We start from the raw sequence: 26,789 nt of genomic DNA on the forward strand, positions 1-26,789 counted from the left end.
AACATTAAAAATAAATAAATAAATAATTAACTAACTAACTAAATAAATAAATAAATAAATATCCTGTGGTGTGGAGGGCAGAATTGAGGAGGAGTTGGGAGTTACATGCATACTTTGTATTTTCAGAAATATGCATGTTAAATTTCTAGAAAAATTCTGCATGTGTAATTTTTGGGAGGTAGTTTTAGTAGGGTCATTTTGAAAAGGAACATATGTGCATAAGTTCATTTTGAAAATTTGCATAATTTATGCACGTTGCCAACTTATGCAAGTGTTACAGAGTTACTTCCCTAATGAATTTGGGTATTGCTCTGTCAATACTTTTTCACTTAAATGCTGATATCACTAGCACATGTAAAATATGGATGTTTACAAATCAAAGAGAACACCAGGGACCAAAACAATTACAATTTAAAGGGAAATTAGTATCAGATTCAAATGTGCTCATTCAAATGTAATCCACAGGTTTTGCCTGCAATGGGCTGCAACTGGAACCATGCAGTTGAGCAATTTGTTTTACCTCATGCACTTTTTCCCATACTTAGGGGTAGAGTTTCAGAGGGTTTCGCTTGTACGTTACGCGCGTAACCCCCGAAAACCTACCCCAAACCCCCCCTGCGCACGCCAAGCCTATCTTGCATAGGCTTCCGGCGCACGCAAAGCCCCAGGATGCGTGTAAGTCCTGGGGCTTTCCTGGGGGGGGCATGTCGGGGGCATGTTGGGATCTGCGCGTCATCGGGGGCGTGGTGGGAGCGTGGCGCGGCTGGTGCATCATTCGAGGGTGGGGCTGCAGGCATGGTTTTGGCCCAGAGGCGTTCCGGGGGCATGTCCATGGCCTCCGCACCAGCCCCTGGACCAGAACATGATGCGAGGCAGCCGGCCCGGCGCGTGCCAAGTTATGCCTGCCTTGAGCAGGTGTAACTTTTGTGACAGAGGTAAGGAGGGGGTTTAGATAGGGCCGGGGTGGGGGGGGGGTGGATTAGGTAGGGGAAGGTAGGGGAAGGGAGGGGAAGGTGGGGGAAAGTTCCCTCCGAGGTCGCTCTGATTTCGGAGCGGCCTCGGAGGAAATGGAGGCGGCTCGGCGCGTGCAGGCTGCCGATTTTGGGCAGCCTTGCGCGCGCTGACCCCAGATTTTAATGGATGCGCACGGCATATCTATTGAAATCCCGCGTACTCTTGTTCGCGCCTGGTGTGCGAACAAAAGTACGCGTGTGCGCAGATTTATAAAATCTGCCCCTTAGATTTGTTGATATTTATGGGACTGGTTTGCTCAATTTTATTTTTTGGTTCATCTTACGAAACATGGATGTTTTACAGATAGATGAAGAATGAGTTCTGGGTAGGAGGCTTTTAAAAGAGGGGACTGTATTTATTTATTTATTTATTTATTTATTTATTTGTTGAGTTTTATATACCGTCATTCGGTGAAGTCATCACAACGGTTTACAAGATTCAAAAGGTATTTTCTTAACATATGTGAATTAAGGGTATAACAGGATACTTATTATAAACGTAAAGTTAAGGGTTTGTTTTTTTTATAGTCCGAAATAAAATCATTTTTGAATGAGAAGGGTTTGCTTGGTGCTGGTTGATGACTAGTTTTTGCGTGGTTTCGGTTGGTAATTCTGTTGTGTGTTTGGATGTTGAGATACTTGATTGTCAATGTAGACTTTGTAAAACAACCAGGTTTTTAGATCCTTTTTGAATGTTTTAAGGTTAGGTTGTGTTCTGAAATCTTTTGGGAGGGAGTTCCATATTTCAGGGCAGGTGATGGAAAATGCTTTTTCCCTGGTTGCTGTCAAATGATCTCTGATGGGGGGGACTGTTAAGTGGCCTGTGTTGTTTTAATGTAAGTTTCTTTGTGGGTTCTGTGGGGTTATGTTTAAACCAGTTTGACCTTGATGTTTATTGTTTAGTAATTTGTATATGATGGTCATGGATTTGTGTTCAATTCGGGATTTAATTGGAAGCCAGTGTAGTGAAATCAGTATTGGCGTTATGTGGTCATTCCTTTTTTTTCCAGTCAGAATTCTGGCTGCCGAGTTTTGCAGAATCTGGAGAGGCTTGATGTTGGAGTATGGTATTCCGATAAGAAGGGAGTTACAGTAGTCGATGGTTGAGGATCTGAGTATCTGTAGTACAGTTCTGAAGTCATAAGGGTTAAGAAATGGTTTCAGACATCTTAGGGTTAGTAGTTTGTGATATCCTTCTTTGATTTTGTTTGATATATGGTTCTTAAGAACATAAGAACATAAGAAATTGCCATGCTGGGTCAGACCAAGGGTCCACCAAGCCAAGCACCCTGCCTTCAACAGAGGCCAAACCAGGCCATAAGAACCTGCCAACTATCCAAACACTAAGAAGATCCCATGCCACTGATACAATCAATAGCAGTGGCTATTCCCCAAGTAAACTTGATTAATAGCCGTTAATGGACTTCTCCTCCAAGAACGTATCCAATCCTTTTTTAAACATAGCTACACTAACTGCACTAACCACATCCTCTGGCAACAAATTCCAGAGCTTTATTGTGCGTTGAGTGAAAAAGAATGATTTATAATGTATAATCAATTTTATAATCAATTTATAATCAAATTATATAATCAATGTATAATCAAAGGCAGGGCTGGTGCAAGCTTTTTTTCTGCCCTGTGCAAACAATTAGTGTGCTGTGTCCCCCCCCCCCCCCCCCCCATTCATTCATTGTCTGCCCCAGGCCCACCAAAAAATTCCCAGCTCCCTCCAGTGATACAGACTTTGAAAACTGATACCATCCGCCCCCACTACCCCAGGTATTAGGTGCCCTAGGCAAACCATATAGCCTTGCACAATGCCCCCTCCCCACGCCCAAACTCCCCCCTCAGCCCGCTCCACACACAGAGTTAAGAGTTATGCATTTATAATAACATTTTACATGAAAAAATTCAAAGTGACATATTCTGAGGTAAAAATTTCACTTACATTATATTCATATGCATTGCTGTGATACCAACCAGGAATCCTGTAAAAGCACACTGGGAACCCATTTGGTATTAGGCTTATTGTAACATGTGTTGTGTGTGAGCTGACCCTCAAAAGCCCTAAAACCTAATACACTTCCTATTAGGAGAATACCTCACCTCAGTCACACACTGAGTACATAATAGACCCTCACCAAATATAGAATAGAGCAGTAGAAATATAGAATAGAGCAAGAAATATAGATTAGAGCAAGAAATATAGAAATATAGAAAGTAGAAATATAGAATAGAGCAGTAGAAAAAAAGTAGAAATGTAACTGTGACAAAACCTGAACTGGAAACCATAAGAAGCCAGACTATCTATGCAGTAGAACAATAAAAACCAGAACCATCACCATTCCTCAAACATCAAACAATAAAATCACGAAATAAAATAAATACATAATCAAAGTAGTAAAGATATGTTAATAATAATATTTCTAAAACAGACATATAAATGATCAAATAATTAGAAACTATATACAATTTTTTTAAATGTCCCAAACATCAATTAAAATATTTCAAAACAGCAGACACATCAAATAATGCCTGAAAAATAAAACTATAAAGGATTTTAAAAATTCACACTCTCCATACCTGGGAACTTTTGATTTCCAGTCACCCTGAGATTGTCGTGGATTAGTGATAGTGGGGTGCACAAACTTTCTCCTCTCTTTCTTATATTTACACAAACACACATACACACAAGCTCATACACATGCTTCCTCTCAGACAAACCCTCAGGTATCTCCAGCTTTTCTTTGGTTGGATCTGCCTGCAGCCCCAGGTCTTCCTCTTCATTTCAGCTACTCCACCTGCAGCCCCTTTCTCTCTCTCTCTCTATCTCTCTCACTCTCTCTCTCTCTCTCTCATACACACACACACACACACACACACACAACCCAGACAGCTCCCATTCTTTCTCACACACACAACACAGACAAGCTCCCATTCATACCCACTAGGGGTGTGCATTCGGATTGACCGCATTAGTAAAACGCAACTCATATTTTTTTTTAACTTAAAAAATTGATTCGACATAAACGATCGGATTTCCCACATATCGAACATAGATATGTTCGATATGTGGGAAATCGCGATTGTTGAGCCAAAATAAAAATTTAAACCCCCTCACCCTCCTTAATCCCCCCCCAGACTTACCACAACTCCCTGGTGATCGAGCGAGGAGTGAGGACGTCATTTCTGCAATCCTTGGCGAGAAGCATGTGACGTCGGCGGCACGTCGAGTGACGCCGGCGTCACGTGATTCCCGGCGAGTTCGCGCCGCAAGGCTCGTTCGGCCCAAAAGGAACTTTTGGCCAGCTTGGGGGGGTCAGGAGGCCCCCCCAAGCTGGCCAAAAGTTCTTTTTGGGCCGAACGAGCCGTCAGGCGCGAACGAGCCGGGAATCACGTGACGCCGCGTCACTCGACGTGCCACCGACGTCACATGCTTCTCGCCAAGGATTGCAGAAATGACGTCCTCACTCCTCGCTCGATCACCAGGGAGTTGTGGTAAGTCTGGGGGGGGATTAAGGAGGGTGAGGGGGTTTAAATTTTTTTTTGCACATATGTACATATACCCAACTCATTGGATTTTTTTTATGTCCATATTGGCCGCAAGTGGGACCCCCTTTCGGACATAAGAAATATGAACATAAAATTTTGCTCTGCACATCCCTGATACCCACACACCTCAGGCAAGCCTCCATTCATATCCACCCAAATGCCAGACAGGTTCCCATTCTCACACACGCATCCTGCCCATCCTAGGAAGGTTCCCATGCATGCCTGTGCACACACATGCATATACACCCATCCCAGGCAGCCTCCCATTCACACACATGCACCCTTCCCAGGCAGCATTCCATTCATATACACCCACTCATCCCAGGCAGCCTCTCATTCACTTACACACACACTCAACCCAGACAAACTCCCATTCATACCCACATACTACAGGCAAGCTCCCATTCACAAACATACCCATTTCAGGAAGCCTCCCATTCACTCATACACACATGCAGACCAGGCAGGCACGGTCCACAGGTTATTCATCCTCCACTGCTGCTGCTGACAGCCTGAATCTTATTCATTGGGGAGAGCAGCTGTTCTGCACACCCTCCTGCATGCCACCCCACGGTAATTCAACACTCGCAGAGCTCGCACTTCCTGTATTCTTCTCTCATGCATCGCGAATGTCGAATTACTGCAGGGCAAGCACTTGAGGAGCTGCCACACGGGCTTCTTCCACCGCCAGTGGAATGAAGCCTGCTAGCGGCCACAAGGGCTTTCTGATTCTTCCACCACTGGTGGGATCAGGTCCACCGGCAGTAGTATGGGCCTCTCCTTGCTCCGAACACCCCCCACCCCCGGGGTGTGCCGCCCTATGCAATTGCATGGCTTGCACACCAGGCCTGATCAAAGGCACATAACTCTTGATTTAAAAAGTGAAAATATAAAGATAAAGGAAACTAGAAAATAAGATAAAAAAGCAGCAGAGATAGTAACCAACTAGTCTAATATAATCTGTTATGGTTCTGGCTGCGAGCGCCGCGACCAGACCCTTACCTCCGTGTTCCTGGACCTGTTCCCGCTTCTGTTGGCCTAGTTCGCGGCCTGTTCGGCGGTGTCCCCGCGAGGGCTGCGCCGCCGGGAAGCCTCCCATGGACGCCCTGCCTCTAGGCACATGCGCGCGCCACTTGGGCGCTTTTCTAGGCCGTTTCCTGCCAGTGGTGACTCCGCCCAGTTCCTGACGTCAGACGCCGCGGCCTTGATAAGCCGGCCGCGGACACTCAGTCTTCACCTTGCAATGGGCTACCACCCGGTTCCCTGTTGCTCCGTGCCCCAGAGTGAGCTGCCTTTGGAACTCACTTCGTTCTTGCTTGCCTGCTACAGTACCTGCTTGGTTCCTGCTTGCCTGCCACAGTTCCTGCCTGGTTCCAGTATCCGAGTCTTGCTACTGTTCCTGTCTACTGTTCTAGTCTGGTTCTAGTTCTCAGTCCTGCTCATTAGCCTGCCCGCTCCAGTCTCAAGATCATTAACTCGCCTAAGTCCCAGCGGCCGGGCCCCTACGGGCTCCTCCCGGGGGGGATGGGGGGGGAGGGGCTTCGGCTTCCAAGGGTGAAGCCTCACCTAAGTCCCAGCGGTTGGGCTCCTACGGGCTCCTCCTGGGGGAGTACCAGCTTCCAGGGTGAAGAGCACCTCTACGTCCTGCCTGAACATCTGCCTCCTGGCCTGCGGTGCACCAGAGACATTGAATACCTTTCCCAGTCTCTTGCAGGTCGGCCAAAGGGTCCACTAAATTGAGACTCCATAACAATAATCTGTCTAGAACTGCTGCTTTTGCATCAATTTATTTAAAATAACATTAGCAGATTTCTTCAAAATACCAAATTGTCTTATTCTTGGCTTTGTGGCTTCTTCTTTGTAGCTTATTTCTAATTCTCCTTTCTTTTGTCTTCAGAATAAATAGTGTTTACCTTTACTTACCAAGGGTAATTTTCAAACAGCCTGCATAGGCTAAAGTCTGTACCTATTATCTGCAGACTGTACCCTGAATTTTGAAACAGAATAATGCACACAAATCTGCTTTGAAAATTGTAGGTGTGTTTGGAACCAGTGCCAAATTAAACACACAAAGCTACACTTGCTTTTGAGCTGGTGTAACTTTGAGCATGTAACTACTTGCATACTTCTGAAAATGTAAAGTATGCATGTAAATCATTTCCCTGCCACAACTCTGAATACCTCTTTGTAGTGCACATAAAAGTACAAGTGAACTTCTATTTGCGTCTCCTTTTACATGAGCACCTCCAGGGTAATTTTTAAAAGCCCATTTATGCACAGAAAATCAGGGTTTATGCAAATAAATACTTTTAAATAGTGCACCCTCTATGCTTTTAAAATTTTCCTCTAAAAAGAAACAACAAAACTGGGGTTAAATATGCCAGCACTATGCTACTGCCTCCTCCTCTTCTATCCCATTAAAGTAGACTGATGCCGGTTACTTGTCATAGAGAACGCTGGTTAAAAACCACAAACTGGCTGAGTCAAAACTATACCTTTCCTAAACTAATGAATACTTAAAGATGCAGGCTTTTGAGACTAATACTGTTCCTTCCTCAGACAATGCATCACCCCACCAATATGTATCAGCCCTCTTCTGGAAGAATCATATTTTCGGGGCAATTTTAGTGCATTGAGTTTTTTGCATATCAGAAAGCTAGTAAAATCCATTCATGTCTGATCACCCCATATACACACTTTAGAAATAACATGCGTTTTAGATTGCTATTTATTTTCTGTCTGAAAGCATGGTAAAAGAAATGAGTGAAAGGTAAAAAACAAAGTAAAACATACATTGAAACTAACCTGTGTGTATTGTGCATTTGTGTTTATTTCCTTTTCTATTACATTTAATGTAAGCTTAAGTATACTTGGAAGATCCTGAGTAGTTAGCCAAGAATACCCCTGAGATTATTGTTTGTGTTTACAATGTCCATTTGGTGAAAAACCAGTTAATTTATAGGCCAGAATACTTACATTTGTCATACTGAATCAAAGCACATTTTGTTTTTCTCTGATATTGTGGTCATGATATAGTCACTAAATACAATGAAGCAAAGCTTTTAAATAGAAGGGACAGAAAATGATCCTTTTCTAGGACATATTAAATGTTTGGCAAAAGACCAAAGAATAAAAAGAAAGGCGATTAGGCAGGAAATATTATCTTCTCTCTGATTTGCTCCAGCAATGAGGCCTTTCCCTTAAGGTCACGGAGTACGATTTCTTCATAGTGCGTTTTACCCTTTATTTGATTCTTAGGCTTTTCTCAAATCAGTTTGGATTCATTGTTATGAGCAGTTATGGATCCTAAACATTGTTCCTTTTTCTATTTCCTTCCATGTACCCCACTTCTATTAGCTTTGCCTAGTTTTGCTCAGTGACTTTGAATTGCAAAATCTCTATTTTCCCAGTGAGGCCCATAGTAAGGTTTATCCTTGCTGTGGAATTTCCTTTGTAATATAAGATTTATCCTTGCTGTGGTCTTTCAGTATTTTTTTTTTTATCAACAATGTTTTTAAATGAATTTCCTTTGTTTAGAGACTGATACACAGTTCAAGACTGCAAAAAAAGAATACAGATTTGGCTGTATTTGGCTAGAAACCCTATTAAACAATAGGGTTTCTAGCAATTACTTGTAGAAATCTAAATCTTTTTGGAGAACTAAACTGTTTCTCCTTCATAGATTCTCCCTTTTGTTAACTGTTTTCATGAAAATAGTTTGATTATTCCAAAGTTCTCTGAAGGCCATACTTAAAACTTAACAGATTTGTTTCTCTCCTGCAGTAGGACATTATAGGTGCAGCCCTTGTTCATGCTGCCAATTATATATGCCATTTGACCAACTGTAGCAATCAGTGAGTGACAGATGTGGTAGTCTGCCAAACTGGTAATTTCTAGGGATGTGCAGACCAAAAGTTTAAGTTCATAAGTCCATAAGTCAAAAGGGGGTCCCATTTGCGGTCAATATGGACATATGGAGAATTCCATAAGTTGAGTCTATGTCCATATGTGCAAATAAAAATTTAAACCCCTCACCCGCCTTAATCCCCCCCCCCCCAAGACTTACCAAAACTCCCTGGTGGTCCAGCGGGGTCAGGACGCCATTCCTGAACTCCTTTGCAAGGAGCACGTGACGTCGGCGTCACGTCGGAGTGACGCGGCGTCACGTGATTCCCCTCGGGTTCGCTCCCGGACCCCTCGTTGGGCTCAAAAGGAACCTGACCCCCCCCAAGCTGGCCAAAAGTTCCTTTTGAGCTCAACGAGGGTTCCGGGAGCGAACCCGAGGGGAATCACGTGACGCCGCGTCACTCTGACGTGGCGCCGACGTCACGTGATTCCCCACGCGTCCGCTCCCGGACCCTCACGGAACTTTTGGCCAGCTTTGGTAAGTCTTGGGGGGGGGGATTAAGGAGGGTGAGGGGTTTAAATTTTTATTTAGATCAACAATCGCGATTTCCAACGTATTCAACATAGCTATGTTGAATAAGTTGGAAATCTGATCGTTTAAGCCTCATCTTTTTTTTAAGTTAAAAAAAAAAAAAAAGTTGTGTTTTCCATTTAAGTTCAAAACGAATGCACACCCCTAGTAATTTCTATGCTTGAAAGCAAAATGGTGTTTAGGGACAAAGGCCATGGAACACAAGAACTAAATATGCAAATATGTCCTGTCTTGTAGTTGATTCCTAAAACTATATTCAAAGCCATCACTAATTGGTCTAAGTAACTATAAAAATATTTAACCATGCTTTGGTAAAAAAAAAATATATATATCAGAAATAGCATTCTCAAACACATTTTTATGCAAGGAAAGCTGAAAATGCATTGACTAAATAGCATGAGCATGAGCATGCAACCTTACGAGCGCATGTTAAATAAATATTGTGGGCATTCTAAACTGAACATGCTCAGTTCTTTCTCTTAGTTCCCCCTGCTGATGTCAAAGGAGAATACAACTAAGCCTGATACATGGGGCTTGCTTATCAGTCCAGAGGGAAGACCTGGAGGTCAAAAGAGATGTCCCAGGTTAGGAGGTAAAAGGAGAGCAGAAAGGAGTGTAGGGTGGTTAACCATGTCACATGCAGTAGAAATTAAGTAAGATTAAAGAATAGCAGAGAAGTAAAAAAGTGCAGATATGATGAGGTAATTAAATCAGTCTAAAAGGATGAAGTCAGTGGTCAGACTGAAAACCTGCCCAAAAAGGGATCCACTTCATTTAATGATAGAAAGATGTCACGGGTATGGTGATAAAAGGTATGTTCAAGAACCATGGAAATAAAAGAAAGGAAAGGAGAGAGATCAACATGTATGGGTATGGTGAGAAACACAAAACAGACACCAACCTCTGTATCTGCAGGGAACATGCAAGAAAATATAAAACAGGCATTTGGCAGGCTAAAACAGACTACATCTCCAAGTTATCTGTGAGCCATCCAGGTAAACATTTTGAGCTAGTAAAGAAGCTCTCCAAACCAGAATTTAAAACCACTACTACCACTACAGAGGACAACACAGCAGAAGGCTATACAAATTCTTCATGGAGAAAATCCAAGCTATATACACCTCTTTTGATGAGTCGGCTTCACAGGATCATCTCAACTACCCCTGAAAGAACCATTCTGTCTCACTTCAGAAACATCACTGCCAAAGAGGTAGAGAAGATCCTCCAAAGAAGCAGTCAAATCATGAGCCCATTAGAACCAATTCCTCCCAGATTCATTTGCAACCAAAAACACAACCTAGCTCTCATAGCTAACCACCATAATTAGTCATCTTATTTCAAAGCTCCCTAAAAATGTGATAATAAAACTTATTCTGAAGAAACTAGGCTCTGATCCCAAAATAATTGATCACTAGAGGTCAATCTGTAGCCTCCCCTTTCTATCCAAACTAGTAGAAAAAGTGGTTTACTTCCAACTCCTCAACTTTCTTGAAGAAGTCAACAGTTTTTACCCAGAACTAACTCTGTCCTATTGGCCAATGACCATTGCCAACAGTAGGGATGTGCAAAGTAAAAAAAATTGTTTTGGTTTGTTCATTTGTTTCATAGGTCACAGTCATTCATTCAGTTCAGTTCTTAAGAAAAAAAGTTTGTTTTATTTGTTCATTGTCAATTATAGTCAATGGGGAAAACAATGCAGCTAACACAGTTTCACCTGTCGCACAGCCTCACTATGCCCTGATGCTGTCCACTGTGACACTTTCCCTCCAGTAGAGGCCTCCCATGAACTCTGTTCTGAGCTACCCAAGCCATCTCCTCACTGGCCACCAGACTCAGCCTGTGATGAAGCCTCCTGTTCATTAGAGGGCCTCAGTGGGCTTCATCTCTAGCCTTACCAAGTTCCATCTTGCTGCTCACACCTCACCCAAACTCCAGCCTCATTTTAACCTGCTTTGCTAGACCCTAGATGCCATTTCACAGAGTCATCCTTGGCTCTCTGACCTGGCTTTTCTTATCTTATTCTATGCCCTGTGGCTTTCAGGACTTCCTGTATCTTGCTTCTTGCCTTGTGGCCTATCTAGCCTTGCCTTGTGGCCTCTGAGCCTTTTGTCTCTTTGCCCCTTGCCCTATGGTCTACTTAGGACTTCTTACCTAGTGATCTCTGGGCGTCATTCTTAGCAGCCTTCGGGTCTTATGTGTTGCCTCCTTCGGGCCTCAGTGTTCTCTGTTCTGTGCTGTCTTTGTCTATTCCTACCCTTGTCTGCCATGTCTAAGCCCTGCCCTATTCCCAGTATCTAGCCCTCAGCTCCATGCCTGTTCCAGTATCTAGTCCTCAGCTCCTTGCCTGTTCTAGTATCCAGTCATCAGCCTGTTCCTATACCAAGACCTCTGCTTCCAGTCTGTTTCTGGCCACAATGCCCAGCCTATGTCTGATCTCATGTTATTACCTGTCCAGCCTGTACTGCCTTGTCCAGCCTGACTAGTCGGTTCAGTTAAGCCCTACTGGCCTCCAGAACCCAATAGCTCAAACTGTGGGCTTGTTAGGAAGAAGACCAGCCCAGCTTCCAGCAATAAACAACCATGATGTTCAGCCATCATAGCTAAGACCTGCTAGCTCTCACAATCTAAGAGCTCAACCTGCAGAGCAGGGGGCTGGCTAGATAAGAGATAGACCAAGCTCTTGTCCTGTGGTACTGCCCTGCTCCTGATAGGCCCTCAAGCCCTCAAGACAGCAGCCTATTTTAGGCTCCCAAATTGGGCATTTCTAATCATTTCTAATGAAACTGGTGGGTTAAAAATCATCAGAAGTTATGCATTGCCAACACATCAATACTATTTCAATGTGGCAGCAAAATTGGCATGAAGATCCCAAGTACCTGCAATGGATCAAACCAGTACCTGCAATTTCAGGACATCTCCAAAGTATCATCAAAGGAGCAAAGCAACATCTAGGGGTGAGCAGAGATAAAAAATTCATTTTTGTTTTTTGGTTCATTTTTGGGAAGTTGTTTTTTTTCAAACACATTTCAGTTTATGGAATGTTTCATTTGTTTCATTTGTGTGAAAAAACAAATGAAACATTAAAAAATGAACAAAGAAAAAAATGAAAACAGGGCCTCCAAGCCCCACCACCCCTCCCTCCCACTCACCTGGAAAAGTGCAGCGGACCAGATCTTCCCTTGGTCCCCACTTACCCAGTCCACTGGGGATCCACAGTAATGCCTAGGCCCAGGCCAAAGTCTCAGACTTCCGTAGGCTAAAGCAGATGTTGGTGACCCCAACTTCAGCCTCAGCTATGCAAGGTCTTGGCATTGAGAGCCCTGGCCCAGGCCCAATGCCAAGGGCAAGGCCTAGACCCAGGCTTAAGCCCTGACCTTGTGTAAACTGAAGTCATGGTAGATCACTGTGCCCTCAGCAAGATCAGGTCCTGATGCTGTAGCCTAGTCTAGAAACTGGGTCCCTATGCTGGGGCCTTGGCCCGGACCCAGACCCAATTACCGGGCCCAGCATGGAGGCCGGGTCCCAATGCCTAGGCCATAGCCTAGTACGGAGCCTGGGCCCAAGCCTGATGCCATGGCCCAGCCAAGAAGTCATGACCTAACACCGGGGCTTTAGCTAAGACCCAGAAACAACTCCAGAGACCAAACCAGAGGCCAGTTCCTGACACCTGGGCCCAGGCCCAATGACACAGCCTGGCCCAGACACAGGGTCTCATTGCTAGTGCCTCAATCTGGATCCAGGCCTGATGCTGGAGCCTAACCCAAAGGCCAGATCCTGATGCATGGTCCTCAGCCCAGGGTTAGACCCAGGCCCAGAGCCCAGGCCCAGAGCCTAGGCCTCAGAGCTCCTCTTTAATATCTTCTTTCTTTGGCTCTTCTATCGCCAATTGACACCATATATCATAATGGCACCATCTGCTGGTATGAATGCACCAGAGTTAATAATCTGTGCCAGACCCTGACCAAGACACAGAACTCTGGACCTAGCCTTTGTCGGATACCCAAAGGATTAGGTAGATTCATTTTAATTTTTCTTGGATCTCTGCCAGAGCTCCGGTGTCCGTACAAGCCTAGGCAGAGACCCTAGTATTGCACTCAGGGCTAGGCTGTGGTCCCTACTATGGACCTTGGCCTATACCCTAGGCTAGGCCCTGAATTTGTGCTTAGGTCTAGGCCTAGGCTAAGGTACCAGCATTGTGCTCGGGTATAGGCCATGGCCCCTGCTTTGCGCCTCAGCCTGTGCCACAGGCGAGGATCTAGCCTCAGCCCTAAGTCTAGTCTGATGCATTCATTTAAAATGAATGCAATAAATATGATTCATTTCATTTTGGGGGGCCCAATTCATTTTGGGGCCCCTGAATAAAATGAATTGGCCTTATTTGTTGCATTTTATGCATTCTTTTTAAACAAATGCTTATCCCTAGCAGCACAGAGACTGGCCAGAAACCTCAAGGTTGCAAAAGTGGTGTAAAGGAAACCAACAACACTGGCATCCGCACTCAAAAGAATAATTTTGAATTTGTAGTTTAACTGGGACATATATTCGTGATGATTGTGCAAACTGTATAGGGTGAAAAACGTTAGAGGGAGAAAAACGTAGGAAAAGTTAAAAATAAATATAAAAAATATTTTTTGTGGGTTTGGAGAGAATGTAAAAGTTTGTAAATTGTACAGAAATTAATTAAAAGGCTATTGGTATGGTCCGTACATCCCTAATTGGGATGGTACATTCCTGAACATCTAAAAAAAATAAGGATGTAACCATGAAGCCTTGATGACGTCTTCCCTAGAAACCAGTGAAGAGGTGAGTGCAGGTATACATGGTTAAGCCACTGCGCAAGATTAAAAAGAGAAATAAAAGACAATTTGATTAATAAAAGATGTACCAAAAATTTTCTAAGGATGAAAATAGTAAACCCATATAGAAATTCTCTTGATATTACAAAATAAAAATAGCTAGTAGATAATGTATAGTACTATTTAATAGTGTGACATCAGCAAAAGTAGGGATCTGCTGAGCTCAGAAAAAGGAAAAGCAGTTAAAGAATCCAATGGTTGTGAGCCAGAAGTCCAAGTAAGCAGAGGTGCTGTCGAGGTCCCCTGACTTCTAGGCCTATAAAAAATAGAATTAACCCCAAATAAGTAATGAAAGAACATTCACACTAATAGGGAAGGATGAGTGAATGAGTGAATGTATGACAGTAGGTTCCTGCTATAGGTAAGGTAATAGTGAGGGGAGTTTAAATATAAAGTTGATGCTGTTCCACGTATTAGTACAACAATTAGTAGAATTAATGCTAGAGTGTGAGTGGTTGTGATCCCCAGTCTTGAAGAACACTGGAAAATTGAAAATTCAGAGTGGTTCATTAAATGAAGTAAAGATGACATGAAATACACTCCATGCTAAAAAGGTATTAGAGATACTGTCAAATGACAGAGAAACTGTTGATGGCAACAGTAGTAACAATACTTGACAAAGGCAAGTATTAGATGTGCTGATATATATATATATATATATATATATATATATATATAAAGAGAAACCAAAATCCATACCTGATACAAGGAATATCTAAGTTTAATGTGGCAGGAACTGAAGAATGAATGTTTGAGTGACAAAAGTGATTTTATTATTTTGTGAAATTGTTCTTTCATATAAAAAGAAAAATAGGAATGTTATAATTATCTTTTGATTTATACAAGCTAGATATTTAAGTGACAATAAGCTGCAAATACATTTACATTGAGGGAACAGACTAACTACCTTATGGAAGGCCTGAAGCAGTCGCAGGGAGACAATTTCTTTTGTTAATTTATTTGAAGAATAAGTTAGTAGGAAAAGAAGAAGAAGACGACGATGAAAAGGAAAACTGGCCAGCATCGACAGAAGAAGAAACAGATAAGTTGGTATAGCAAAAGAACATTTAATACTTGAGCCAGGCCTGAGCACACACGAATATCACTTGTGAGTTATTAAAGGTAAAACACAAGAAAAGATAGCGAAAGAATAGAAACTGAGACAAAGTGAGAAAAGAAAAGACTATATTAAAAGAATAATACTTACCTGAATACCAAGGAAAGAAGTAGAAATACTGGACCTAAAACAAAAGAGAAAAAGGGAAACACAAAGAATCAGTTCTGTTTTAGTTAAAGAAACAATATATGGAACATAAACTCTAATAGAGAGATAAAAGGGGAAATTAAAGAGTAATACTTATCTAAGTAGCTGAAGTAGAAGCAATAAAAGACCATTCTTGTAATTTCTTGCTGAGTTGTAGGTTATAATTTCTTTAAAAAAAAAAAAGAAGAGAAATATATATGTTAAAGTTTATTGGGATAATTGTTATTCAAATGTGCACATTGTTATTAAGAAACAGTATATTTTCTTTGAAAAAGTGTTTTAAATAAAATATCAAATAGTGCAGATTGTTCTATTTCTCCTTGCTTCCCCTCTTTACCACCAAGAGACTTCACTGGATGGGTGGTAGTATCCCAAATCCCTACGAACCCCAATCCTAAGGGAGACCCAGAAGGGAGGAAGGCATTGAACTACACTCTCCTGTGGGCAAAATCTGAAAGCTTTCTGCCCGTTCTGAAGACTACACTTTCTACACCAATCCTGGTCTTGACAGCGAGCCTAACCCACAAGGGCGGTGGTTTACACTGGCAATTAAATCCAGGAAAGATAAGAGAAGAGCAATGCAGCAAGAAGAGTATTTGAAAAATTCTTAAGCTGTACTTCAAGGGCTGAGGTTAGAAGAAGAATAACATCAAAAACCCAAGGGTCCAGGAGAGCATAGAGCTACCAGGAGTGCCATGAAGAAAATGAAGAGTGATGAAACAAGAGTGCAAAGCAATAGATGGCCAGGATAAGACCAAAAGTCAGCAAGTAGCATAGAGGAAGGGGAGTTGAAAAGAACTTCAAAGACAGCCAGAGAAAAAAAGGAAACACCATAATGTACCAAGATTGGTTTAGAGAGGTATCAGCAGCTGTGGTGCTGGTGATTAAAAACAGAAATAATAGGAGCAGAACAATACAGCTAGAAGAATAGCTGAAAATCCTCCAAGGTGAACCTAAAGAGTTGAGTAGAAGGAAGTATAGCACCAAAAGCTGTAGGTACCAGGAAGGGAACATCAGTACTGGGAGTGGCATGAGGTACCTGACCAGTGGTGAAGCAAGAATGCAAAGCAATAAATGTCCAGGCCAAGACCAATAGTCTACAAGTTCCATAATGGAAGGCATTTGAAAAGAACCTTGAAGATAGCTGGAGTGGGGGGTGCCTTCCCAGTCAGGGGCATGGCTACTTAATTGATCCTATCATTAGTATATGAATCTGTCAAATATTAAGACATGCACATCTTAAGTATATAAGAATGGTACAGTGAAATTGTTAATGGCTCATTAAATCAGATATGATTTCATTTGTTATTTGGATAGCTATGGTAATTGCAGAGCTAAAACATGATGATGATTACTGAGCCCCACAATATAGTGTGAGGAATGAAATTAGCACAAAGGTACAAAACCCATAAAGTGTACTGTGCAGAGAATTACAAAAAGCACAAAGGTATCAAAACTCCCCAAGGCATACAGTATGGGGAATTGCAAACAACACAAAGGCATCAAAAACCCCAAGGTGTATAGTACAGGGCATTGCAAATAGCACAAAGACAGAATAATTGCAAAGGCTTACATGCAGGGAATTGCAAACAGCACAAATCTGTCAAACTCCCAAGTCTTATAGTGTGGGGAATTACAAACAACACAAAGATATAAATACCTCCAAATTATACAGAGTCTAGAATTGCAAGTAGAATTGCAAGTAGCACAAAGGCATCATAACCCCCAAGGCACAAAGTTGTCATAACCCACAAGGCATAAAATACAGTCAATAGCAAACAGCACAAAGTTGTCATAACCACCAAGGCATAGAGTATGATAAATTATAAACAGCACAAAGGCCCAGAGAGACCTGGATAGCAAAACAGAAAATCAGAAAAAAGATGAACTCAGAGGAGAAAAGTATTTTTTTGTTTAGTTTTTCACATTTTTATTTTGGGGATAAAACACCTCAGTATAACCAAGAAATAAGCAGGGTGGATGAACTAGATGTGGTGGAGAACAAGAAAAAAGGTGGTATAGGAGGAGTAATGTGCATTTTTTTTCACATTTTGATTCTGGGGACAAAACACCCTAGTATAACCAAGATAGAAGTAGGGTAGGAGGACTAGGCTGGGACTGTAGAGGGTTACAACAAATGAATAGGGTAGGGAACCAGTAAACAGATGCAATGAGTGGAGAAATGTTTATTTTTTTTCTTTTTTCACATTATTGTGGGGATGAAATTCCCCAGTATAACAAAGAAATAAGTAGGATTGGAGAACTAGGCTGAGATCCAAATAAACCACACAGATGCACTAAAAATCCCAAAGTAGTATATCTAGGGCATGGCAGCTAGTCATCATAGCAGATAGACTCCTAAGATGATATATCAGGAGAATGGCAGATAGGCACTGGGCCCCGGTGACAGGCTTAGGCTTCTGTACTGGGACTAGACCTTGAGTTGAGTCCCAATGCCTGGTTAAGGGATAGGCCTCAGCAATGGAACCTAGCCTCATGCTAATCCCTAACATTGGGTCTAGACTTCGGTATTAGGACCAGACCTCAGGACAGGCCCTGGCACTAGGTCTAGGCCTCTGTGACAGGACCAGATCTTGTCCTAGGTCAGATTATTAGGCCTAGGCTTTGATGCCAGGGCCATATCTTGGGTTGGACCCTGGAATTGGACCTAGGCCTTGTTGAAGAGACTGGATTTAGTGCCAGTCTCAGGCCTTGGGCAATTCCTCGACTTTGAATCTAGGTTTTAGTAATGGGAAAAGACCATTAGTCTGGGACTCAACACCAGGTCTATGTCTCAGCAATGGGATTTGGAATGGGTGAGCCCTGATGTTGGGCCTAGGCTTTGGTGATGGGATCAGTTTTCAGGAAGAAGCCCAGCATTGGGAATAGGCCTCAACAATGGGACCAGGCTAGATACAGACCTCAGCACAGGGCCTATGTTTAAGACTCAGGTTTTTAGCCTTTCTATGTTTTTTGAATGAAATAAAAGTATAACCTACAAAATCTCTTGCATTCTATTTTGAAATAATCATGAAATGAAATAGGAAATATCATTGACACCAAAAGGGGATTTTCAAAGGTACTCCCTTAAATGATTTGAATATTTTCTATCCAATGGAACAGAATCTGTCTCATGGGCCAACAATTTATCCTTTCTTAGGAACCTTACTTGTGGAGTGCCACAGGGCTCTGTTCTCTCCCTGATTATCTTCAATATTTAGATTTATCCAATCTGTGACTTTATTCATTCGTTCAATATTGAATGCCTCCTACTTGCTAAAGACATCTAAATTTGTGTCAAAATAGGATTCCATCAAGCATTTTCCATTGCCAATAACTTTCTTACAGCAGTATCCCAATGGCTCAGTGATCACAAACTCAAACTAAACCCCCTCCAATTCTGAACTCCTCTAGGTAAGCCACTGAGATCATCCCTTGCTCTCTCTACCTTTTGTATCAGGAGCTCCCTTAAGTCCAAATAATCAGTACAAAACCTTGGGGTTGAACTCTGATTTTATCTGATAAATGTCTGTAATCTTATTTGTATTCAAATTGTTTTCAGCAATGGTTGTTTGGTTGTTTTTAATTTTATCATGTTTTATTGTATTTTATTTTAAAGTATTATGTGTGTGCTTTGTGAACTGCTTTGTGTGCTATTGTAGATAGTAGCATAGAAGATATAGAAAATTAAAAAATCAATTAATTAATTAATTAATAGAATTGAAGTAAAAATATTATACAATGCTTATTAGCAATTATAAAGTTCTTATAATCAAAAATAAAAAACTTAGGAGAACAAGAATACTGACTTCTTTGTGACGTGTTAAAAAGTGTTTCACTGCCTTTTCATTACAAATTATGCCTATGATAGGGCCTATGAGCACTACAAAAACCCCTTCATCTCGAACTATATTCCTCACTTTCCAGAGAAAAGAAAAGCATGTCTGCTCAACCAGGCCTTTTCCCAATCTGTTCATGAGTAAATAATTAATAACCACTATACCTGGATGTTTATGCAATGTTTACTGCACACGTCCCCACAACTAATGTAATGGCTAATGAATCTATTAGTCAAGTCTTATTTGCTTGTAATACACATTGAGATCATTCTTGGAAAAAAGAAGTATATCAAATGTTTGCAAATAAATATGCTCAAGGGTTGGCATCTTTAGAATAGGCCAGGCAACAGTAAATGTAAATACCTCAGGGGCAAGTCTGGAACAGAGGTTGGCATTAAGCAGGGGACAGAACTAAAAGGAAGGTGAGTGAAATCACTGTGGAGACTAAAAAGGACATAGGACTCAAAGGAGATATGGAAGGCTTGGAATCGAAGAGGCAGTCACAGGTGTTCTGCAGGAAGAAGGCAGAAGAAACTGAGGAAACAGAAGAACAGGGATGATCAGGTTGAGAATAAAATAGAGGAACAAAACAGGATGGAATAGACTGAATACAAGATCTTATCAAGAAAGAAGTAACGGAAGGAAGAAGGGACAAGAATTAAAGGTCTTGGGGCAGCAGGGTGGGGGAAAGGAAGAGTATAGAAAATTTAGAAGAGACCTAGTTGTTGTTTAATAGAAAAAAACAATCAAAGATTTATTGTTCTCTTTGACCAGCAAAAATGCTGAAGAGCCTCTTTCCATCACTGATTATTTTGATGATTAAGACAAGGCTGGATAACCAACACAGCAAGATTGTCTTACTATGATAACAGTTTACTATCTGAATTTGTCTGTATATTATATAAAGGAAGATTATCTGGGTGATTTGAGATGTTTTTCCTTATTTGCATGTGTAAAAAAAGGAGATATGCAAGCATTTCATAATGCCTAGATTTGTTGCTTGACCATAGGCACTAACCAATGGCAGGGCAACTTTCAAAATTGTCAGAGAGGTTCTGATTTCCCTGAGATTAACTGTACTGACCTGGCTGGCTTCACTGTAGGAAAGAAATAAAAACAGAGATTTTACGTGTTGTGGGTGTGGTGGGTAAATAAAAAGTGTGAACCAGGGATGACAATCAACTGCCTGTGATATTACTAATACAGACGTTTTACTCTGTAACCAGTGGATGCTCTCCTACTGATACACAATGCAGAAACTCTTCTCTAAGAAGTTCAACGTTTTGTCTCCAAATACTTTCCATATTGCAAATAACATACAGTAGCTATAGAAAGTCTACACCCCCTTCTAAAATGTTCATGCTTTGTTTTCTTATTGCCTGGAAGTAAAATGCATTCAGCCGGTGTTTGTTCCTTGCATTTACACATCCTACCTCACAACAGCCATATGAAAAACTATATTCCATGAATACACAACAGGCATTAGTGGAGCTGGGTCTGTTTGGAAGAGTCTGTACTTTTTCTTCTCATTTTTGTTTTTGACTTGTAACCTGAGTCTTTTTCTGGTTCCCTGCCCACTCCCCTGCAAGGTAGTGGATTTATTTATTAATGTGGTTTGTGCAATAATTTATGTTTTCTTTATTATTTGTTTGTTTTTTTTGTCTTCTGTTTTGTATATTTGCATAATCCTTGTTTCTTTTCAAATATGGGATGTATTTGAATTTATTAAAAGTGAATAAAAATAAAGTTTTAAAAAAAATATTCCAGATTGCTTGGAAAATTAAGTACAAATAAAAACATGTAGTAGCTTGATTGTATAAGTGTCCAGCACGTTTGTATTTCTGAAGTAATCTTTAAATACTTAAAGTTCTAGTGTAACCAGACACCTTCAAAAGCACACACCAAATAATTTGGCCCCACCTGGGTTAAACTGGTGACAGGATAAATTCAGCAGTTTCTGGTGGTTTTCTCCACAGGGTGGTGCATATCAAATGAAAGCATAGACCATAAGTGCCTAGGAATTGCCAAAAGATCTCCAGAACAAAGCTGTAGTGTTACAGCCACCAGGATGACTAGCAGGAGGCTTGGGTGAGATATAGACACAGGAGAGATGAACCAATAATACTATAATATTTATGATAAGCCTGGTATTTCACAAAATACTATATTAGAACCTATTAGGGATGTGCGAAGCCAGAACCTATCGGTTCGGGCATCGCTTTTGGCCTTTAAAATTCGGGGAGACCTAAATTTCATTTTAGTGCACACTAACAGGGTTAGTGTGCGCTAAGTCCCAATTAGTGTGCACTAATTCCTGTTAGTATGCGCTAACATTCTTTCGTTAGCGCGCACTAACAGGAGATAGCGCACTAACCCCATTAGTGCACACTAAACCCGAAAACAAATTTTTCCCAAAACTCAGAAAAAATTCCTTTGGGTTTCGGGCTCCCCAATCCAGGACGAATGAACATCCTTAGAACCTATAGTAAGCCAGATGCTCACAGAAACATTTTTTCATGCCTGGCTATCTAAATGATCTGGAGTTATCCCTCATGTAAGCCAGTCTGTTTCTCACTTTGTCTAGAAGCAAAGGAAGCAGGATGCCAGTGTCTAGTCAATAGTTGGTTGCTGTTTCTTCTGCTGATGATGATGACATGCTCTCTGATGCTGCTCCACTAAGTGTTGTTTTTCACACTTATTAATACAGCCCTTTGTTTCACAAGCTATGCTGTGTTTGAGGTTGGAGATTTACTCTTATCTTTCCAATTAGCAGTAGAGATTCTTTGATCCATGCTTAGCTGAGCTATTTCAGTGGTTGGTTATGGTTATTTCCTCCTTGAAACAGCAGAGAAATATCTTTGCAGGTATATGTTGGAGACCATCTTTCTTGCTCAATATACTGTCCTTGGGTTAGTCAGGTAGCTCATTAGCTTGTTGGAGGAAGTATCTTTTTTGCAGGTGGTTATTAAATCTCTATATTCCATGCCAAATGTCCTTGCAACTGCTGGGCATAATGTCTTGTCTGCATACTGGCTCAAAGCAGGGAATAGGCTAACAATCTTTAATGTAACCTAAGTCTCACTGACTAGGCCTCATGTAAATGCTCTTGTCTATCCCAGCTCTGAGCTAACCCTAACACTCTACCTCAAGATATCTGAAGAAACTGACAGGAGCTGACACGACCGAAGATACCTATTCAATACAATGATATCATAAATGAACATTGATTAAGAGTAGATCATTAGTATGAAAACAACAAAATAAATTCAACCAGGCAAATTATATAATTTCTTTAACTGATGTAAAAGCAATTAGTATAATGTGATATAATATTAAAAAAACCGTATAACAAACATAGTAAAAAAATAAAATGTAAACAATCAACAGAATTGCTATCATCTATGATGAGATTATCAAAATGGAAGGGAAATGAATAAAAAAATGGATATATGTACAAATCAAAGTCACAATGAGTATAACAACACTATAACCACAGAAATCATAGTAAAAAATAGTGAGGCTTAATCAAAATAGCAAAACAAAGCATGAGAAACCTGAGAATGAAGAATGGGGGGAGAAAAGTTTGTAAGAAGATTATTAGCAGAAGGAGACCATCCTCTAAAAATAAATGTCCCACCATGAGTGTCTCCGAAATTCCTTAATGTCCATAGCTAATTGAAATAATGGCTTAGTTTCAGTTGATAAGGTGATCTAGGAAGTGACCTAAAGAAAGATGAGGCCAAATGTATTTCAGCAAAGAATTTTTCAGCTAAAGCCAAATAGCATGGGCAAAAATTTCGGAGTTGAAATTGATAAATTATTATGAAATGCATGGAATGGAATCTGATATAGTTAAAAAAATCACATTGCATATGCATACATTAAGACCTTAAGCCATAATAAATAGACATGAAATTATAATGTAAAGGCACTATTGGTTCTATTTAGCTATCAGGGACTGATTAGCCTGAAATAAATGAAAAGGTGCAAGTAATATTCAGAATTAATCTGTTGTAATATAGGCCCAGATTGCTATCACAAGCAAAACCTTCCTAAACCCCCTAGCTAACCTGCCTCCCTTTTCCCCCATCCATCTCGACTCTGAAAACTCTGCTGACTTCATTTTTTTTTGTTTGCTCTCCGGCGCAGTAGCAATTTGCGTAGGCTGGCTGGTTGCCTAATGGCACTGTCCTGCCCCACCCTAGGCCCACCCCTTTTTCTTTAACCTGTTCTTCAGCGCATATCAAGAGATATGCACGTGGCCTCGAGCCTTTGAAAATCCCTGTGATGGGCGTGACCAAGCCAGTTTTAATGCGCGTCGGGTTTTTTAAATTGAGCCGTTAGGTTTTTCTCTTATTCTGTATCTACGGAACGTATGCTTAGTAAATGAGGCCCTTAGATTGTAAGCCTTCTAGGGACAGGGAAATACCTACAGTACCTGAAAGTATTCTACTTTGAAAGCACCAAAAAGTAGAATATAATTAAATAAAGCTGTTAAGAAATTCCACCCCAGAACACTCCACTGAAGCCATGTGGAAAAGAGTTTTATGGTACGATGAAACTAAAATATAACTTTTGGCCTTATGCACGCACGGAGGAGAAGCATTCTTGGTGCAGAGTTAGAGCAAAATTGCAACTTAAAACGCTAACTTTCATAGTGGCATGCGGGTGCACATGTGCATTCGTTTGTCAGCGCACGCCCAGGGACACGGTTATTTTATAACTTGTGCACATACATGTTATAAAATAGCCTGGCTGCACACACAAATGTGCCCGATTTTAAGTGACAATGTGTCTGTATGTGAAAAAGCTGCTTCTACAGTATAAGTGGGACAATTTTCAAAGGATGTGCGTCAATGCATTTGCCAGTTTTGCAGCTCATTCCCAATTCAAGCAATTAATAGATAGGTCCTGCAAACCTCCTGATTTGATAGCTTTCCTCCTCCCCAGTTAGCCTTGACCCTTAAAATCCCACTGATATGCCTATTTTTCTTTATTTTTTCACTTACATGTCAGCCATAGCAGATGTAAAGTTTCGCAGCAGGATACTTTGGCACGCGCCAGATCGCATAATTATTTTATGCACAATATTCTGGTTAAAGCCCTGAAATGCCCCATATACCACCCATTCCCCACCCCTATTGAGAAGTTCCAAGATGTGCGAGCTGCGGCATTTATGCGTGAATCCAGGCGGATTCTAAAATCCACTCATCACGCACGAGCCTGACATATTTTTACATCCCCTAACTTCGGCATGCATCAGGCTTTCAGACTTCACCTCTAAGTGCAGAAAGTTTTGTTTTAAAGTGCATATGCATAAGTTACCGCAGATGCAATTTTTGTGCACGAACTCAGCCAATTACCCAGGGCTTTTCAAATGTGTGTAAATTCACTTTGAAAAATATTCAGTAAAGTCTGCTTGTACAATGTGCACGCAAACTTAACTGCTATGCAGGGCTGTTAGAAAATCACTCTCCCTAATGAAAATGTAGAGGATTTAATAACATTATGTCTAATGTTTGATGCAAAGAGTCACTTAGGCGTTAAATAAGACCCTGAAGCACAAACTCATTATTTATATAGTAGAGATTGCCAGTGCTACTTTGAACAAAAACCTAGACTGTCTAAATCTCTGGAGAACCAACACAGGCTTGGAGGAAAGAGTTATTCTTCCTGCTGGGAAGCGAAAATGTCAAGGATATGCTTCCAAAACAAAGTATACTCACTCCCTTCCAAGAGAGAAAAATGGTCTCAAAAAATTCAAGGATCATAAAGCATGAGAGAAAGATGAACTGATCTTTTGTAGGAGATAGGATTGAGTTATATTATAACAACTTACTCTTCTTTCCTACTGAAAGGCAGAGCCAATTGATTTATTCTTCTGACTCCTCACTTGTGCTTTCTTTTTTTTTTTTTTCCGGAAGGAATTGCAGACACTAGGTAGCACAACTCCTTTGATTTGCTACCCTGTGACTTAATTGCAAAAGCTAGGAGATCAGGAACTTTCATTTTTTTACTTCAAAGGTTTCAAGAGCTAAAAGAGCATGAAAAGATCAGATTGATAGGTATCCATTGTCTTCATATTTTGGAGTTGTCAGTTCATTTTTTATTGCACAAGTGAAAAAAATACTCTCAGAAAATTATTTTTTAAATTATTTTCTTATATATATATATATATTTGATATTTATTCTCTGTTTTAAACACTTTAAGCTTCAAGGGACATTTTTCACATTTATCCCATAATAATATAAATAATATTACCATTAGAAACTGAGAATATGGCATGACAGGTATAGGTAGCATGAGATATTTCCACTTCTCTCATGCTACAATGTTACTGTCCCCAGATATTTGTGAAGAAAGTAAAAATAACTATATTGCCTATTCACCCTGAATTAAGACATTGCTGTTTTGAAAGGTCTATCTGGCTATGGAGTGGCAGTGAGCATTTAGAAGGAAGAAGAGCTGAAATACAAGTACAATAAATTAGGTTTTCCAAAGTGGTCAGGTCAGTATTAATTGCATCAGGATAGCACAGTAGATGATAATACAAAAAACCATCAACTCATCTGGTCTGCCCAGTTATTCTGTTCTCACTGCTGAGGATACATCCCAGCTGCCAGCTATAGATTGTGACTATCTGAAAGATATTGCTCCTTATCAGGTCAGTCTTTCATGTCTTCTTCATTTCTACTCTACTATTATCATCTTGGGTGGATGAGCATACAAGATCCCTACTTAGTCTCTGTAGAAGGGGTATGCAAACGTGGGGAGAGGGGGGCGCGAATGAGCTTGCAGGGGGCTACAAATGTTGTACCGTGTGGGAAGGTGCATGCAGCTATCGGTGGATCTGATCCCACCAGCAGCTGAAAAACAGAGAGGCTGTACAGCCACCAGCAAAGAAGGACATTCTTCACATCTATGCAGGTTGGCATTATTAGAACTCGTGAGAGTAGTATTTTCTCTATGTTGATCTCATGATGCACCAGATCAGCTTGGAGGAAGTGCTAGTCCCGCCAATTTTTTATGTCACGGGGCCTGCACAGAGGAGGAGGCAGCAGAACGGGCTTCAGTGCCAGAAGCAGTGATGAGTGATCAGCTCCTCCCTCTTGCTTCTGTCGGTCTCAGATGGCTTCGACCTCTGTGCCTCACCTTTCTTCCTTCTCTCTCCACAAGCCTTGGGAAGATTTTATTTATTTATTTATTTATTTAAGTTTTTTATATACCAACATTCAAGACGGTGGTCCCATCATGCTGGTTCACAAGAAACAAGGGTGAAACTTTACCATTTAACAAAAGTGCAGAAAAGCAGTTACATATAACAAGGAAAACAATAACTTGGAATGAGAAGGGAAATGAAGATTAGATAGTAAAATATATGTATAAATAACATTGTGAGAGGTGGCTATTAACGCTAATACTAGCGGTGCTTGTTGCATGAAGGGGGATTAGATGGGGTTGGAGTTAGGAAAGGCCTGCGTGAACAGCCACGTTTTGAGTCTTATCTTGAATGTTGAGATGTTGGGTTCCATTCTAAGATCCGGGGGAATGGAGTTCCATAATGTTGGACCGGCTGTGGAGAATGCCCGATCTCTAAGCGTGATGTGTCTGGTAGTCTTGGCTGGAGGTACTTGAAGTGATCCTTTGTAAGCATCTCTTGTCGGTCTTGTGGAATGGTGTAATCGGAGGGGAATATGGAGATCGATTGGGGCTAATTGATGGATGTTTTTGAAAATGGTGAGAATGGCCTTGTAGATTATTCTGAAGTGGATGGGCAGCCAATGGAGGTCCATCAAGATAGGTGTTATGTGTTCTCTTCTCCTGGT

The sequence above is a fragment of the Rhinatrema bivittatum genome, chromosome 9 (assembly GCF_901001135.1).
Source record: "Rhinatrema bivittatum chromosome 9, aRhiBiv1.1, whole genome shotgun sequence".
Lineage (NCBI taxonomy): Eukaryota > Metazoa > Chordata > Amphibia > Gymnophiona > Rhinatrematidae > Rhinatrema > Rhinatrema bivittatum.